The following is a 5643-nucleotide window of genomic DNA, read 5'->3' on the forward strand; positions in this document are numbered from 1 at the left end:
GAAGAACAAAACCTGAACCCAAACCTAGACCTGGGAGCAAAAATAAGAACTTAAACAAGAATCGTCGAACCAGGACCCTAGAACAAGACTAAGAACGTGACCAGGACCCGGACCCAGACCTAGAACCAAACACAGACTAGCCTCAGACGCAAACTGAGACTTGAACTCGGGCCCGGACACGATCGTGTACCCAGACCGGAATTGAGACCCGGACCTGCACCTAAATCTGAGACCCGATCCCAAACACAGACTTGAACCTAGATAGGGATCCAGATACTTACCTAGACTCGGACCAAGACCCAGACCGGGATCGAAATCTTGGACCTACATCTGGACCGAGATCCTGACCCAGACCCAAACTTGGACCCGCACTAGGGACCCCAACTTGGACTTGGACCCGAACCTAGACCCAGATCGGGGTCTAGACCTAGACACAAACCTAGACACAGACTCGGACCTGAACTCAAACCAACACCTTGAATAAGACCCAAAGCTAGACCCGGACCCGAACAAAAACTCGAACCCAGACTAGGATCAGAACTAAGGACATAGACCCAGAACTGAATCCAGACTCAGATTTGGATTGGAACTTGGGACTCGGACCCAACATACACCAAGACCCAGGACGGGAACCTACACCCGGAGCCTGATCTGGACCTAGACTGAAATCCAGACCCGAACCAAAACTCAGACGAGGACTCGAACTAGGAAAGAGACCTAGTACATGATAGGGACTCGAACATGAACCTAGGACCCAGCTCGTGACCCGGCACAAGAAATGGAACCACACTAGGACCCGAGATTGGGATCCGGATCTGGACCTAGGGCTTGGACAAAACCCGTAGTTAGTTTCTGGATTTAAGACCCAGCCCTGGACACGAACCCTAACGAGGACCTGGACCTAAACAATATCCCAAACCCAAAAGTGGACAAGAACCCGTACCCTGTGACCGGAAATTGGAACCAAAACAGGAAGTTGACCGGGACTGGAACTAGCACTTGGACTTGGAATCAAAACTGAAATTGGACCTAGATCTAGAGCCGTAACAGGACAAGGACCCGAACTCAAAACCTGGACTCGGGACCCGAACCCGAACCTGAACTCAGACCCAAACATGGAACCAGACTAGGGACACAGAACCAGGCTCGGGACCTAGAACCGCACCCCAGTGTCGATCTTGAACCCAAACTTAGAAACGGGACCTGGGACCCGAACCAGAACCAGACCGACACCCGTCACAATGATCCAGATCTTCACTCGGGATTCGGGTAACGGGGCCTGGAACAGACCAGTAGTCGGTGTCTAGATCTGGGACTCATTCTAGGACCAGAATACAGACGAAGAACTAAACCTGAACCCAGACCTAGACCTGGTACCCAAAATTAGAACCTGAACAAGAATTGCCGAACAAGGACCCTAGAACAAGACTAGGACCGTGACCAGGACCTGAACCCAGACGTAGAACCGAACACAGACATAACCTCAGACCCCAACTGAGACTGGAACTTGGTCTCGGACACGGTCGTGTACCCAGACAAGAACTGAGACCTGGACCTGGACCTAAATTTGGGACACTATCCCAAACACAGACTTGGACATAGATAGGGATTTGGATATGAACCTGGAGATGGACCAAGACCATGACTGGGATCGAAATGCTGGACCTAGATCTGGACCGAGATCCTGACGAAGAACCAAACTTGCACCCGCACTCGGACCCGAACTTGGACCTTGACCCTTACCTAGAGCCAGATCGGGGTACAGACCTGGACACAAATACGGACACAGACTCCGACCCGAACTCAAACCCGCACCTAGAATCAGACCCAAAGTTAGACCTTGACCTGGACCCAAACTCTAACCCAAACTAGGATCAGAACCAAGGATTTAGACCCAGAACTGAATCCAGACTCAGATCGGGATTGGAACTTGGGACTAAGACCCAACCTAGACCAAGACCCAGGACGCGAACCCACACCCGGTGCTTGATCTGGACCTAGACTAAAATCCGGACCCAAACCCAAACTCGGACCAGGACTCGAACTCCGGCCGAACTTAAACCCAAACTTGAATAAAGAATTGCAAATGGAACTAGAACCGAATTAGGACTAGGACTAGGACAGGACCTAAACCCAAACCCGAACCGAGATCAAAACCCAGACAGAGACCTAAACCCGAACCGAGACTAGGACTTGAACCCGAACCTAGACCGAGACACAAACCCACACAATAACCGCGACCTGGATCCAGAATCAGGATAGAGACCTGGGAAACAGAACTAGGACCAGCACATAGTACCCGACCAAGACCCGGCACAAGAAATGGAACCAGACTGAGACTCGAGATTGGGATCCAGATTTGGAACTAGGGCTTGGACAAAACCTGTAGTCGGTTTCTGGATTTGGAACCCAACCCTGGACCCCAACATTGACAAGTATCCAAACCCTCACACGGACATGAACCCAGTCCCAAACACAAAAGTGGACCCGAGCCCGTACCCTGTGACCCAAAATTGGAACCAAAACCGGAAGTTGACAGGGACTGGAACTAGGACTTGGACTTGGAAACATAACTGAAGTTGAACCTAGATTGGGAACCCGGCACAAGAAATGGAACAAGACTGGGACCCGAGATTGGGATCAAGACCCAAACATGGAACCAGACAAGGGACACAGAACTAGGGTCGGGACTTAAAACTGCACCCCAGTCTCGATCCCGAACCCAAACTCAGAAATGGGACCTAGGACCTAAACTAGAACCAGACCGAGACCCGTGACAGTGATCCAGATCTTGGCTCGGGATTCGTGTAACGGGGCCTGGAACAGACCAGTAGTCGGTGTCTAGATCTGGGACTTAGACAAGGACCAGAACACAGACGAAGAGCTAAACCAGAACCCAGACCTAGACCTGGGACCAAAAATTAGAACCTGAAAAATAATCGCCGAACAAGGACCCTAGAACCAGACTAGGACCGTGACCAGGACCCGAACCCAGACGTAGAATCGAACACAGACATAACCTTAGACCCCAAATGAGACTGGAACTCGGGCTCGGACACAGTCGTGTACCCAGACCGAAACTGAGACCTGGACCTGGACCTAAATCTGGGAACGATCCCAAACACAGAATTGGATCTAGATAGGGATTCGAATATGAACCTGGAGATGGACCAAGACCAAGACTGTGATCGAAATGCTGGACCTGGGTCTGGACCGAGATCTTGACGAAGAACCAAACTCGGACCCGCACTCGGACCCAAACTTGGACCTTGACCCTTACATAGAGCCAGACTGTGGTCCAGACCCGGACATAAACAAAGACACAGACTCCGACCCGAACTCAAACCCGCACCTAGAATCAGACCCAAAGTTAGACCTTGACCCGGACCCAAACTCTAACCCAGAACAAGATCAGAACCAAGGAATTAGACCCTGAACTGAATCCAAACTCAGATCGGGATTGGAACTTGGGACTCAGACCCAACCTAGACATAGACCCATGACGCGAACCGACACCCGGAGCCTGATCTGGACCTAGACTAAAATCCAGACCCGAACCCAAACTCAGACCAGGACTCGAACTCCGACCGAACTCAAACCCAAACTCGAACAAAGACTCGCAAAGGGAACTAGAACCGAACTAGGACTAAGACTAGGACCAGGACCTAAACCCAAACCCGAACCGATATCAAAACCAAGACAGAGACCTGAACCCGAATCGAGACTAAGACTCGAACTTGAACCTAGACCAGACACAAACCCACACAATAACCGGGACCTAGATCCAGAATAAGGATCAAGACCTGGGAAACAGAACTAGGACCGGGACATAGTACCCGACCTAGACCCGAACTTGAACCTAGGACCTAGCTCGTGACCCGGCACAAGAAATGGAACCAGACTGGGACACGAGATTGGGATCCACATCTGGACCCAGGTCTTGATCAAAACTTGTAGTCGGTGTCTGGATTACGAACCCAACTCTGGACCCCAACCGTGACAAGGATCCGAACCCTCACTCGGACATGAACCCAGTCCCAAACACAAAAGTGGACCTGAGCTCGTACCCTGTGACCCAAAATGGGAACCAAAACCGGAAGTCGACCGGGACTGGAACTAGGACTTGGACTTGGAAACATAACTAAAATTGGACCTAGATCTTGAACCGTAACTGAACCAGGACCCGGACTCCAAATCAGACCTAGACCCGAATTGGGAATCGGACCCGGATTCCAACCCAAACCTGGACTCGGGACCCGAACTCGAACATGAACTCAGACCCAAACATGGAACCAGACTATGGACACAGAACCAGGGTTCGGACCTAGAACCGCACCCCAGTCTCGATCTCGAACCCAAACTCAGAAAAGGGACCTGGGACCTGAACCAGAACCTAACCGAGAGCCGTGACAGTGATCCAGATCTTGACTCAGGATTCAGGTAACGGGGCCTGGAACAGACCAGTAGTCGGTGTCTAGATCTAAGACTCAGACTAGGACCAGAACCCAGGCGAAGAACGAAACCCGAACCCAGACCTAGACCTGGGACCCAAAATTAGAACCTGAACAAGAATCGCTGAACTAGGACCCTAGAACAAGACTAGGACCGTGATGAGGACCCGGACCCAAACGTGGAACCAAACACAGACATGCCTCAGACCCAAACTGAGACTGGAACTCGGGCCTGGACACGGTCCTGTACCCAGACCGGAACATAGACCTAGACTTTGACCGAAATCTGGGACCCGATCCACAACAAAGACTTGGACCTAGATAGGGATACGGATACGAACCTGGACTTGGACCAAGACCCAGACTGGGATCGAATTGGTGGACCTAGATATGGACCGAGATCCTGACCAAGACCCAAACTTGAACCCGCACTCGGGACCTGAACTTGCACCTGGACTCGAACCTAGACTTAGATCGGTGGTCCAGACCTGGACACAAACAAGGACACAGACTCCGACGCGAACTCAAATTCACACCTAGAATCAGACCCAAAGTTAGCCCAAGACCCGGACCCAAACTCGAACCCAGATTAGGTTCAGAACCAAAAACTTAGACCAAGAACTGAATCCAGACTCAGATTGGGACTTGAACTTGGGACTGAGACCAAACCTAGACAAAGACCCAGGACGCGAACTCCGACCCGAACTCAGACCCAAACTTGAACTAAGAATGGCAAATGGAACTAGGACTAGGACCAGGACCAGGACCTAAACCAAAACCCGAACCCAGATCAAAACCCAGACAGAGACCTCAACCAAAACCGAGACTAGGACTCGAACTCGAACATAGACCCAAACCTAAACAATAACCGGGACCTGGATCTAGAATCAGGATAGGGACCTAGGAAATAGAACTAGGACCGGGACATAGTACCCGACCCAAACCCGAACTTGAACCTAGGACCCAGCTCGTGACCCGGCACAAGAAATGGAACCAGAGTGGGACCCAAGATTGGGATCCAGATTCTGACCCAGGGCTTAAACAACACCTGTAGTCGGTGTTTGGATTTGGGACCCAACTCTGGACCCGAACCCTGACAAGGACTCGAACCGTCACTCAGACCTGAACCCAGTCCCACACCCAAAAGTGGACCCAAACCCGTACCCTGTAACCCAAAATTGGAACCAAAATC

Source organism: Cannabis sativa, chromosome 3, assembly GCF_029168945.1.
Source record: "Cannabis sativa cultivar Pink pepper isolate KNU-18-1 chromosome 3, ASM2916894v1, whole genome shotgun sequence".
Taxonomy (NCBI): Eukaryota; Viridiplantae; Streptophyta; class Magnoliopsida; order Rosales; family Cannabaceae; genus Cannabis; species Cannabis sativa.